Source organism: Triticum aestivum, chromosome 1B, assembly GCF_018294505.1.
Source record: "Triticum aestivum cultivar Chinese Spring chromosome 1B, IWGSC CS RefSeq v2.1, whole genome shotgun sequence".
NCBI classification, from domain to species: Eukaryota; Viridiplantae; Streptophyta; class Magnoliopsida; order Poales; family Poaceae; genus Triticum; species Triticum aestivum.
Genome location: NC_057795.1, coordinates 326,730,269 through 326,744,050, shown reverse-complemented (window position 1 = coordinate 326,744,050; position 13,782 = coordinate 326,730,269).

Below are 13,782 nucleotides of genomic sequence, written 5' to 3'. Positions count from 1 at the left end.
CAATTACATGTATATCACATATACCTTTTGTTTTGCCGGCCTTCTTATCCGCTAAGTACTTAGGGCAGTTCCGCTTCCAGTGACCGCTCCCTTGCAATAAAAGCACTCAGTCTCGGGCTTGGGTCCATTCTTTGGCTTCTTCCCGGCAGCTTGCTTGCCGAGCGCGGCAACCTCCTTGCCGTCCTTCTTGAAGTTCTTTTTACCCTTGCCTTTCTTGAACTTAGTGGTTTTATTGACCATCAACACTTGATGTTCCTTCCTGACTTCTACCTCTGCTGATTTTAGCATAGCAAATACTTCAGGAATGGTCTTTTCCATCCCCTGCATATTGAAGTTCATCACAAAGCTCTTGTAGCTTGGTGGAAGCGACTGGAGGATTCTGTCAATGACCGCATCATCCGGGAGATTAACTCCCAGCTGAGTCAAGCGGTTATGCAACCCAGACATAGTGAGTATGTGCTCACTGACAGAATTGTTTTCCTCCATCTTACAGCTGAAGAATTTGTCGGAGACTTCATATCTCTCGACCCGGGCATGAGCTTGGAAAACCATTTTCAGCTCTTCGAACATCTCATATGCTCCATGTCTCTCAAAACGCTTTTGGAGCCCCGGCTCTAGGCTGTAAAGCATGCCGCACTGAACGAGGGAGTAGTCATCGAAACGTGCCTGCCAAGCGTTCATAACGTCTTGTTCTGCAGGGAGAACGGGTGCGTCACCAAGCGGTGCTTGTAGGACATAATCTTTCTTGGCAGCTATGAGGATGATCCTCAGGTTCCGGACCCAGTCCGTATAGTTGCTGCCATCGTCTTTCAGCTTGGTTTTCTCTAGGAACGCGTTGAAGTTGAGGACTACGTTGGCCATTTGATCTACAAGACATATTGTAAAATATTTAGACTAAGTTCATGATAATTAAGTTCAACCAATCAAATTATTAGTGAACTCCCACTTAGATTAGACATCCCTCTAGTCATCTAAGTATTACATGATCCGAGTTAAACTAGACCGTGTCCGATCATCACGTGAGACGGACTAGTCAACATCGGTGAACATCTTCATGTTGATCGTATCTTCTATACGACTCATGCTCGACCTTTCGGTCTTCTGTGTTCCGAGGCCATGTCTGTACATGCTAGGCTCATCAAGTCAACCTAAGTGTTTGCATGTGTAAATCTGTCTTACACCCGTTGTATGTGAACGTCTGAATAAAACACCCGATCATCACGTGGTGTTTTGAAACAGCAAACTGTCGCAACGGTGCACAGTTAGGGGGAACACTTCTTGAAATTAGTATGAGGGATCACCTTATTTACTATCGTCGTTCTAAGTAAACAAGATGCAAAACATGATAAACATCACATGCAATCAAATAATAAACGTGACATGATATGGCCAATATCACATAGCTCCTTTGATCTCCATCTTGGGGCTCCATGATCATCTTGTCACCGGCTTGACACCATGATCTCCATCATCATGATCTCCATCATCGTGTCTCCATGGAGTTGCTTGCCAACTATTACTTCTACTACTATGGCTAACGTGTTTAGCAATAAAGTAAAGTAATTTACATGGCGTTTCTCGATGACACGCAGGTCATAAAAAGAATAAAGACAACTCCTATGGCTCCTGCCGGTTGTCATACTCATCGACATGCAAGTCGTGAATCCTATTACAATAGCATGAACATCTCATACATCACATATAGATCATTCATCATTCATCACAACTTTGGCCATATCATATCACAAACCACTTGCTGCAAAAACAAGTTAGACGTCTTCTAATTGTTGTTGCAAGTTTTACGTGGCTGAATTAGGGTTCTAGCAAGAACGTTTTCTTACCTACGTTAAAGCCACAACGTGATTTGTCAACTTCTATTTACCCTTCATAAGGACCCTGTTCATCGATTCCGCTCCAACTAAAGTGAGAGAGACAGACACCCGCCAGCCACCTTATGCAACTAGTGCATGTTAGTCGGTGGAACCGGTCTCACGTAAGCGTACGTGTAAGGTTGGTCCGGGCCGCTTCATCCCACAATACCGCTGAAGCAAGAAAGGACTAGTAACGGCAAGAAAGTTGACAAATCTACGCCCACAACAAATTGTGTTCTACTCGCGCAAGAAGAACTACGCATAGACCTAGCTCATGATGCCACTGTTGGGGAACGTTGCAGAAAACAAAAATTTTCCTACTCGTTTCACCAAGATCATCTAGGAGTTCATCTAGCAACGAGTGATTAGATGCATCTACATACCTTTGTAGATCGCGCACGGAAGCGTTCAAAAGAATGGTGATGATGTAGTCGTACTCGACGTGATCCAAATCACCGATGACCAGCGCCGAACGGACGGCACCTCCGCGTTCAACACACGTACGGGACGGGAGACGTCTCCTCCTTATTGATCCAGCAAGGGGGAAGGAGAGGTTGATGAAGATCCAGCAGCACGACAACGTGGTGGTGGATGCAGGGCGTCACAGCAGCAGGGCTTCGCCGAGACTACGAGGGAGAGACGTAACGGGGGGAGATGGAGGCGCCAGGGGCTGGTGTGTAATCCCTCCTCTCCCCCCACTATATATAGGGGTGCCAGGGGGGCGCCGGCCCTAGTAGATGAGATCTACTAGGGGGGGCGGCGGCCAAGGGGAGGTTTCCCTCCCCCCCAAGGCACCTAGGGGTGCCTTCCACCACATGGACTCTTCCATGGTGGAAACCCTAGGCGCATGGGCCTATAGGGGCTGGTGCCCTTGGCCCATCTAGGCCAAGGCGCACCCCCTACAGCCCATGTGGCCCCCCGGGACAGGTGGCCCCACCCGGTGGACCCCCGGGACCCTTCCGGTGGTCCCGGTACAATACCGATAACCCCGAAACTTGTCCCGATGCCCGAAATAGCACTTCCTATATATAATTCTTTACCTCCGGACCATTCCGGAACTCCTCGTGACGTCCGGGATCTCATTCGGGACTCCGAACAACATTCGGGTTTTTGCATATACATATCTTCATAACCCTAGCGTCACCGAACCTTAAGTGTGTAGACCCTACGGGTTCGGGAGACAAGCAGACATGACCGAGACGACTCTCCGGTCAATAACCAACAGCGGGATCTGGATACCCATGTTGGCTCCCACATGCTCCACGATGATCTCATCGGATGAACCACGATGTCGAGGATTCAATCAATCCCGTACGCTATTCCCTTTGTCTATCGATATGTTACTTGCCCGAGATTCGATCGTCGGTATCCCAATACCTCGTTCAATCTCGTTACCGGCAAGTCACTTTACTCGTACCGTAATGCATGATCCCGTGACCAGACACTTGGTCACTCTGAGCTCATTATGATGATGCATTACCGAGTGGGCCCAGTGATACCTCTCCGTCATACGGAGTGACAAATCCCAGTCTTGATCCATGTCACCCAACATACACTTTCGGAGATACCCGTAGTCTACCTTTATAGTCACCCAGTTACGTTGTGACGTTTGGCATACCCAAAGCACTCCTACGGTATCCGGGAGTTACACGATCTCATGGTCTAAGGAAAAGATACTTGACATTGGAAAACTCTAGCAAACGAACTATACGATCTTGTGCTATGTTTAGGATTGGGTCTTGTCCATCACATCATTCTCCTAATGATGTGATCTCGTTATCAATGACATCCAGTGTCCATAGTCAGGAAACCATGACTATCTGTTGATCAACGAGCTAGTCAACTAGAGGCTCACTAGGGACACGTTGGTGTCTGTTATTCACACATGTATTACGATTTCCGGATAACACAATTATAGCATGAATAAAGAAAATTATCATGAATAAGGAAATATAATAATAATGCTTTTATTATTGCCTCTAGGGCATATTTCCAACAGTCTCCCACTTGCACTAGAGTCAATAATCTAGTTACATTGTGATGAATCGAACACCCATGGAATTCTGGTGTTGATCATGTTTTGCTCTAGGGAGAGGTTTAGTCAACGGATCTGCTACATTCAGGTCCATATGTACTTTACAAATCTCTATGTCTCCATCTTGAACATTTTCACGGATGGAGTTGAAGCGACGCTTGATGTGCCTTGTCTTCTTGTGAAACCTGGGCTCCTTGGCAAGTGCAATAGCTCCAGTGTTGTCACAGAAGAGCTTGATCGGCCCCGACGCATTGGGTATGACTCCTAGGTCGGTGATGAACTCCTTCACCCATATTGCTTCATGTGCTGCCTCCGAGGCTGCCATGTACTCCGCTTCACATGTAGATCCCGCCACGACGCTTTGCTTGCAACTGCACCAGCTTACTGCCCCACCATTCAAAATATACACGTATCGGGTTTGTGACTTAGAGTCATCCAGATCTGTGTCGAAGCTAGCGTCGACGTAACCCTTTACGACGAGCTCTTCGTCACCTCCATAAACGAGAAACATTTCCTTAGTCCTTTTCAGGTACTTCAGGATATTCTTGACCGCTGTCCAGTGTTCCTTGCCGGGATTACTTTGGTACCTTCCTACCAAACTTACGGCAAGGTTTACATCAGGTCTGGTACACAGCATGGCATACATAATAGAACCTATGGCTGAGGCATAGGGGATGACGCTCATCTCTTCTATATCTTCTGCCGTGGTCGGACATTGAGCTGAGCTCAATTTCACACCTTGTAACACAGGCAAGAACCCTTTCTTGGATTGATCCATATTGAACTTCTTCAATATCTTATCAAGGTATGTGCTTTGTGAAAGACCTATGAGGCGTCTCGATCTATCTCTATAGATTTTGATGCCTAATATATAAGCAGCTTCTCCAAGGTCCTTCATTGAAAAACTTTTATTCAAGTAGGCCTTGATGCTGTCCAAGAGTTCTATATCATTTCCCATCAAAAGTATGTCATCTACATATAATATGAGAAATGCTACAGAGCTCCCACTCACTTTCTTGTAAACGCAGGCTTCTCCATAAGTCTGTGTAAACCCAAACGCTTTGATCATCTCATCAAAGAGAATGTTCCAACTCCGAGATGCTTGCACCAGCCCATAAATCGAGCGTTGGAGCTTGCACACTTTGTCAGCATTCTTAGGATCGACAAAACCTTCCGGCTGCATCATATACAATTCTTCCTTAAGGAAACCATTAAGGAATGCCGTTTTGACGTCCATTTGCCATATTTCGTAATCATAGAATGCGGCAATTGCTAACATGATTCGGACGGACTTCAGCTTCACTACCGGTGAGAAAGTCTCATCGTAGTCAACCCCTGGAACTTGTCGATAACCCTTAGCGACAAGCCGAGCTTTATAGATGGTCACATTACCATCCGCGTCTGTCTTCTTCTTAAAGATCCATTTATTTTCTATGGCTCGCCGCTCAACGGGCAAGTCAGTCAAAGTCCATACTTTGTTTTCATACATGGATCCTATCTCGGATTTCATGGCTTCTAGCCATTTGTCGGAATCCGGGCCCGCCATCGCTTCTTCATAGTTCGAAGGTTCACCGTTGTCTAATAGCATGATTTCCAAGACAGGGTTGCCATACCACTCTGGTGCGGAACGTGTCCTTGTGGACCTTCGAATTTCAGTAGGAGGTTGATCAGAAGTATCTTGATCATTATTATTAACTTCCTCTCTAGTCGGTGCTGGCACCTCAGGAACATTTTCTTGAGTTGCGCCATTTTCCGGTTCAAGTGGTAATACTTCATCAAGCTCTACTTTCCTCCCACTTACTTCTTTCGAGAGAAACTCTTTCTCCAGAAAGGACCCATTCTTGGAAACAAAGATCTTGATTTCGGATCTGAGGTAGAAGGTGTACCCAATAGTTTCTTTTGGGTATCCTATGAAGACGCATTTTTCCGATTTGGGTTCGAGCTTTTCAGGTTGAAGTTTCTTGACATAAGCATCGCATCCCCAAACTTTTAGAAACGACAGCTTAGGTTTCTTCCCAAACCATAATTCATACGGTGTCGTCTCAACGGATTTCGACGGAGCCCTATTTAAAGTGAATGCGGCAGTCTCTAAAGCATAGCCCCAAAAAGAAATCGGTAAATCGGTAAGAGACATCATAGATCGCACCATATCTAACAGAGTGCGATTACGACATTCGGACACACCATTACGCCGAGGTGTTCCAGGCGGCGTGAGTTGTGAAACTATTCCACATTTTCTTAAGTGCGTGCCAAACTCGTGACTCAAGTATTCTCCTCCACGATCTGATCGTAGAAACTTGATTTTCCTGTCACGTTGATTTTCAACCTCACTCTGAAATTCCTTGAACTTTTCAAAGGTTTCAGACTTGTGTTTCATTAAGTAGATATACCCATACCTACTTAAATCATCAGTGAGGGTGAGAACATAACGATAGCCACCGCGAGCCTCAACACTCATTGGACCGCACACATCAGTATGTATGATTTCCAATAAGTCGGTTGCTCGCTCCATTGTTCCTGAGAACGGAGTCTTGGTCATTTTACCCATAAGGCATGGTTCGCACGTGTCAAATGATTCATAATCAAGAGACTCTAAAAGTCCATCAGCATGGAGCTTCCTCATGCGTTTGACACCTATGTGACCAAGGCGGCAGTGCCACAAGTATGTGGGACTATCATTATCAACTTTACTTCTTTTGGTACTCACATTATGAATATGTGTAGCATCACGTTCGAGATTCATAAAGAATAAACCATTCACCATAGGAGCATGACCATAAAACATATCTCTCATAAAAATGGAACAACCATTATTCTCAGATTTAAAAGAGTAGCCATCTCGAATTAAACGAGATCCCGATACAATGTTCATGCTCAAAGCTGGCACTAAATAACAATTATTAAGGTTTAAAACTAATCCCGAAGGGAGATGCAGAGGCAGCGTGCCGACGACGATCACATTGACCTTGGAACCATTCCCGACGCGCATCGTCACCTCGTCCTTTGCTAGTTTCCGCTTATTCCGCAGCCCCTGCTTTGAGTTACAAATGTGAGCAACTGCACCGGTATCAAATACCCAGGAGCCACTACGGGCACTAGTAAGGTACACATCAATTACATGTATATCACATATACCTTTGGTTTTGCCGGCCTTCTTATCCGCTAAGTACTTAGGGCAGTTCCGCTTCCAGTGACCGCTTCCCTTGCAATAAAAGCACTCAGTCTCGGGCTTGGGTCCATTCTTTGGCTTCTTCCCGGCAGCTTGCTTGCCGGGCGCAGCCACCTCCTTGCCGTCCTTCTTGAAGCTCTTTTTACCCTTGCCTTTCTTGAACTTAGTGGTTTTATTGATCATCAACACTTGATGTTCCTTCCTGACTTCTACCTCCGCTGATTTCAGCATAGCAAATACTTCAGGAATGGTCTTTTCCATCCCCTGCATATTGAAGTTCATCACAAAGCTCTTGTAGCTTGGTGGAAGCGACTGGAGGATTCTGTCAATGACCTCATCATCCGGGAGATTAACTCCCAGCTGAGTCAAGCGGTTATGCAACCCAGACATAGTGAGTATGTGCTCACTGACAGAACTGTTTTCCTCCATCTTACAGCTGAAGAATTTGTCGGAGACTTCATATCTCTCGACCCGGGCATGAGCTTGGAAAACCATTTTCAGCTCTTCGAACATCTCATATGCTCCATGTCTCTCAAAACGCTTTTGGAGCCCCGGCTCTAGGCTGTAAAGCATGCCGCACTGAACGAGGGAGTAGTCATCGAAACGTACCTGCCAAGCGTTCATAACGTCTTGTTCCGCAGGGAGAACGGGTGCGTCACCAAGCGGTGCTTGTAGGACATAATCTTTCTTGGCAGCTATGAGGATGATCCTCAGGTTCCGGACCCAGTCCGTATAGTTGCTGCCATCGTCTTTCAGCTTAGTTTTCTCTAGGAACGCGTTGAAGTTGAGGACTACGTTGGCCATTTGATCTACAAGACATATTGCAAAGATTTTAGACTAAGTTCATGATAATTAAGTTCAACTAATCAAATTATTAGTGAACTCCCACTTAGATTAGACATCCCTCTAGTCATCTAAGTATTACATGATCCGAGTTAAACTAGACCGTGTCCGATCATCACGTGAGACGGACTAGTCAACATCGGTGAACATCTTGATGTTGATCGTATCTTCTATACGACTCATGCTCGACCTTTCGGTCTTCCGTGTTCCGAGGCCATGTCTGTACATGCTAGGCTCGTCAAGTCAACCTAAGTGTTTGCATGTGTAAATCTTTCTTACACCCGTTGTATGTGAACGTCTGAATAAAACACCCGATCATCACGTGGTGTTTTGAAACAGCGAACTGTCGCAACGGTGCACAGTTAGGGGGAACACTTCTTGAATTTATTGTGAGGGATCATCTTATTTACTACCGTCGTTCTAAGTAAACAAGATGCAAAACATGATAAACATCACATGCAATCAAATAATAAACGTGACATGATATGGCCAATATCACACAGCTCCTTTGATCTCCATCTTGGGGCTCCATGATCATCTTGTCACCGGCTAGACACCATGATCTCCATCATCATGATCTCCATCATCGTGTCTCCATGAAGTTGCTCGCCAATTATTACTTCTACTACTATGGCTAACGCGTTTAGCAATAAAGTAAAGTAATTACATGGAGTTTCTTGATGACACGCAGGTCATATAAAAGAATAAAGATAACTCCTATGGCTCCTGCCGGTTGTCATACTCATCGACATGCAAGTCGTGATTCCTATTACAATAGCATGAACATCTCATACATCACATATAGATCATTCATCATTCATCACAACTTTGGCCATATCATATCACAAACCACTTGCTGCAAAAACAAGTTAGACGTCCTCTAATTGTTGTTGCAAGTTTTACATGGCTGAATTAGGGTTCTAGCAAGAACGTTTTCTTACCTACGTTAAAGCCACAACGTGATTTGTCAACTTCTATTTACCCTTCATAAGGACCCTGTTCATCGATTCCGCTCCAACTAAAGTAGGAGAGACAGACACCCGCCAGCCACCTTATGCAACTAGTGCATGTTAGTCGGTGGAACCGGTCTCACGTAAGCGTACGTGTAAGGTTGGTCCGGGCCACTTCATCCCAATATACCGCTGAAGCAAGAAAGGACTAGTAACGGCAAGAAAGTTGACAAATCTACGCCCACAACAAATTGTGTTCTACTCGCGCAAGAAGAACTACGCATAGACCTAGCTCATGATGCCACTGTTGGGGAACGTTGCAGAAAACAAAAATTTTCCTACTCGTTTCACCAAGATCATCTAGGAGTTCATCTAGCAAGGAGTGATTAGATGCATCTACATACCTTTGTAGATCGCGAGCGGAAGCGTTCAAAGAACGGGGATGATGTAGTCGAACACGACGTGATCCAAATCACCGATGACTAGCGCCGAACGGACGGCACCTCCGTGTTCAACACACGTACGGAACAGCCACGTCTCCTCCTTCTTGATCCAGCAAGGGAGGGAGGAGAAGTTGAGGGAGATGGCACCAGCAGCAGCACGACGGCGTGGTGTTGATGGAGCTGCAGTACTCCGGCAGAGCTTCGCTAAGCACTATGGAGGTAGAGGAGGTGTTGGGGAGGGAGAAGGAGGCAACCAAAGGCCAAGACGTTCAGGTATGAAGTCCCTCCTCTCCCCCACTATATATAGGGGTGCCTAGGGGGGGTGGCCGGCCCTAGGAGATCCAATCTCCTAGGGGGTGCGGCGGCCAAGGGGGGTTTCCCTCCCCCCAAGGCACCTAGGAGGTGCCTTACCCTCCTAGGACTCTTCCCCTTCTTAACCCTAGGTGCATGGGCCTATGTGGGGCTGGTGCCCTTGGCCCATTAGGCCAAGGCGCACCCCCTTAAAGCCCATGTGGCCCCCCGGGACAGGTGGACCCACCCGGTGGACCCCCGGGACCCTTCCGGTGGTCCCGGTACAATACAGATAACCCCGAAACTTGTCCCGATGCCCGAAACAGGACTTCCCATATATAAATCTTTATCTCCGGACCATTCCGGAACTCCTCGTGACGTCCGGGATCTCATCCGGGACTCCGAACAACATTCGGGTAACTGCATATACATATCCCTACAACCCTAGCGTAACCGAACCTTAAGTGTGTAGACCCTACGGGTTCGGGAGACAAGCAGACATGACCGAGACGACTCTCCGGTCAATAACCAACAGCGGGATCTGGATACCCATGTTGGCTCCCACATGCTCCACGATGATCTCATCGGATGAACCACGATGTCGAGGATTCAATCAACCCCGTACGCTATTCCCTTTGTCTATCGGTATGTTACTTGCCCGAGATTCGATCGTCGGTATCCCAATACCTCATTCAATCTCGTTACCGGCAAGTCACTTTACTCGTACCGTAATGCATGATCCCGTGACCAGACACTTGGTCACTCTGAGCTCATTATGATGATGCATTACCGAGTGGGCCCAGTGATACCTCTCCGTCATACGGAGTGACAAATCCCAGTCTTGATCCATGTCACCCAACATACACTTTCGGAGATACCCGTAGTCTACCTTTATAGTCACCCAGTTACGTTGTGACGTTTGGCATACCCAAAGCACTCCTACAGTATCCGGGAGTTACACGATCTCATGGTCTAAGGAAAAGATACTTGACATTGGAAAACTCTAGCAAACGAACTATACGATCTTGTGCTATGTTTAGGATTGGGTCTTGTCCATCACATCATTCTCCTAATGATGTGATCTCGTTATCAATGACATCCAGTGTCCATAGTCAGGAAACCATGACTATCTGTTGATCAACGAGCTAGTCAACTAGAGGCTCACTAGGGACACGTTGGTGTCTGTTATTCACACATGTATTACGATTTCCGGATAACACAATTATAGCATGAATAAAGACAATTATCATGAATAAGGAAATATAATAATAATGCTTTTATTATTGCCTCTAGGGCATATTTCCAACAGACTCACCTTCGATGGAGGAGGTGTGGCAACGGGCGCGGTTGGGTTACCCACGTCCGTATTGATGGGAATCCCAAAATAAGGGGTAAACGATTTCTGCTTCGACAAGACGTGCCAAGGAAACCGCTTCACTAAACGCGCTACGGTGGTATAATAAAAATGATTCAAGTAAAGGCTTGGTAGTGGTGTGATGTCACGGCACAAAATACGTCAGCAAATTGAACTTGTGTACATAATATTCTCTCTATGGTGGTATGTGGAATTTATTTTGCAGAGCCGGACACTATCCTGGTGTTCACAATCTTCTATGAATTATTCGAAGGAGGAACCCACCTTGCAATGCCGAAGACAATATGCGCGCCGGACTCGTCGTCATTGAAGCCTGGTTCAGGGGCTACTGAGGGAGTCCTGGACTAGGGGGTGTCCGGATAGCCATACTATCCTCGTCGGTCGGACTCCAAGACTATGAAGATACAAGATTGAAGACTTCATCCCGTGTCCGGATGGGACTTTCCTTGGCATGGAAGGCAAGCTTGGCAATACGGATATGTAGATCTCCTACCATTGTAACCGACTCTGTGTAACCCTAGCCCTCTCCGATGTCTATATAAACCGAAGGGTTTTAGTCCGTAGGACGAACAACCATTACAACTATCATACCATAGGCTAGCTTCTAGGGTTTAGCCTCCTTGATCTCGTGGTAGATCCACTCTTGTACTACCCATATCATCAATATCAATCAAGCAGGAGTAGGGTTTTACCTCCATCGAGAGGGCCCGAACCTGGGTAAAAACATTGTGTCCCTTGTCTCCTATTACCATCCGCCTAGACGCACAGTTCGGGACCCCCTACCCGAGATCCGCCGGTTTTGACACTGACACATGCCACCAGATCGAGAGCTTGAGTTTGAAATAGATCTTGTGCCCAGAACCGCACCGTTATACAAGAAGTATTACCAGATACCCTCATCAGAATTAGTGGAGCTAAAGAAACAACTTGATGTAATGCTCCAGAAAGGATATATCTGTCCCATCTCTTCACCATGGGGATCACCTGCTATCTTCGTGGACAAAAAGGATGGCAGCCTCCACATGTGTGTGGATTACCGTCAGTTGAATGATGTCACAATCAAAAACAAATATCCACATCCAAGGATTGATGACTTGTTTGATCAGCTCAGTGGGGCCAAGGTATTCTCCAAGATTGATTTATGGACTGGATATCATCAGCTCAAGATTAAAAAGGAAGATACTCCTAAGACCGCATTCACCACTCGAGACGGTCTTTATGAATATATAGTTATGTCCTTCGGTCTCACCAACGCCCCTGCCTTCTTCATGCATATGATGAACAAAGTATTCGTGGACTTCCTCGATAAGTTCGTGGTAGTCTTCATCGATGACATACTTATTTACTCAAGAAGTGAAGAAGATCACAAAGAACACCTCCGAGCAGTGTTACAATGACTCCGCGACCATCAGCTATACGCCAAATTCAGCAAATGTGAGTTTTGGCTCAAGCAAGTTGGGTTTCTTGGGCATGTGCTATCTGCCAAAGGTATAGTCATGGACCCGAGCAAAGTAAAGGATGTGCTCGACTGGTTGCCGCCCACAACCGTATCTCAGATCCGGAGTTTTCTTGGATTAGCCGGATATTACCGTCGTTTCATCGAAGGATTTTCCAAGATTGCTAAACCCATGATGGAGCTGCTCAAAAAGGATAAGAAGTTTAAATGGACTGAAGACTGTGAGAAGAGTTTCAATGAGCTAAAGATATGGCTGACGACTGCACCTGTGTTGACTCTCCCAGATATCTACCGCAGTTTTGATGTGTACTGCGACGCCTCCAGACAAGGACTTGGATGCGTACTTATGCAAGACAGCAAGGTAGTAGCATATGCATCGCGACAGCTATGACCCTACGAGGGAAATTATCCTACTCATGATCTGGAATTGGCCGCGGTGGTTCATGCTCTAAAAATTTGGAGACACTCTCACCGGGAAGAGGTGCCAAATTTTTACGAATCACAAAAGTCTCAAGTATATATTTACTCAGCCAGATTTAAATCTCCGTCAACAAAGATGGCTGGAGTTAGTCAAGGATTATGACCTTGGAATAAATTACCACCAGGGTAAGGCCAACGTGGTTGTCGATGCACTCAGTCGAAAGCCTGTCAGCCTAATGTCATATTGAAATCCTTGCCTCCTAAACTTCAAGAGGAGATTGCTCAGCTCAACCTAGTCATAGTTGATGTTGGCCTTGCTAATATTTTGGAAGTTACCCCCACACTTGAGGAAGAGATCTGCAAGGCCCAGCCAGCTGACACCGTCCTGCAGAAACATGCCAAGAATATGGTAGCAGGACAGACTTCAGATTTCTCGAAAGATCAATTCGGTACCCTGTGATTCCGTGGAAGGATTTGTGTACCCAATCAAGTGGATTTGAAGCAGAAAATCATGTTAGAAGCACACGAATCCTCATATTCTATTCATCCTGGAGGTACGAAAATGTATGGAGACCTTCGACAAATATTCTAGTGGGATGGAATGAAGAAAGACATTGCCTACTTTGTGGCCTGTTGCGACATATGCAACAAGGTGAAGGCAGAGCATCAGAAGCCAGCCGGACTTCTCCAACCGCTGCCAGTTTCACAATGGAAATGGGATGATGTCTGCATGGATTTCATCATAGGACTACCTAAGACTCAGCGAGGCAATGATGCAATCTGGGTCATAGTGGACACCTTAACCAAGGTTGCTCACTTTATCCCGATCAGAACCACATATCGAGCAGATCAACTTGCACAACTATATGTATCCAAAATAGTCAGTCTGCATGGAGTACCCCGAACCATCACTTCTGACCAAGGTTCAC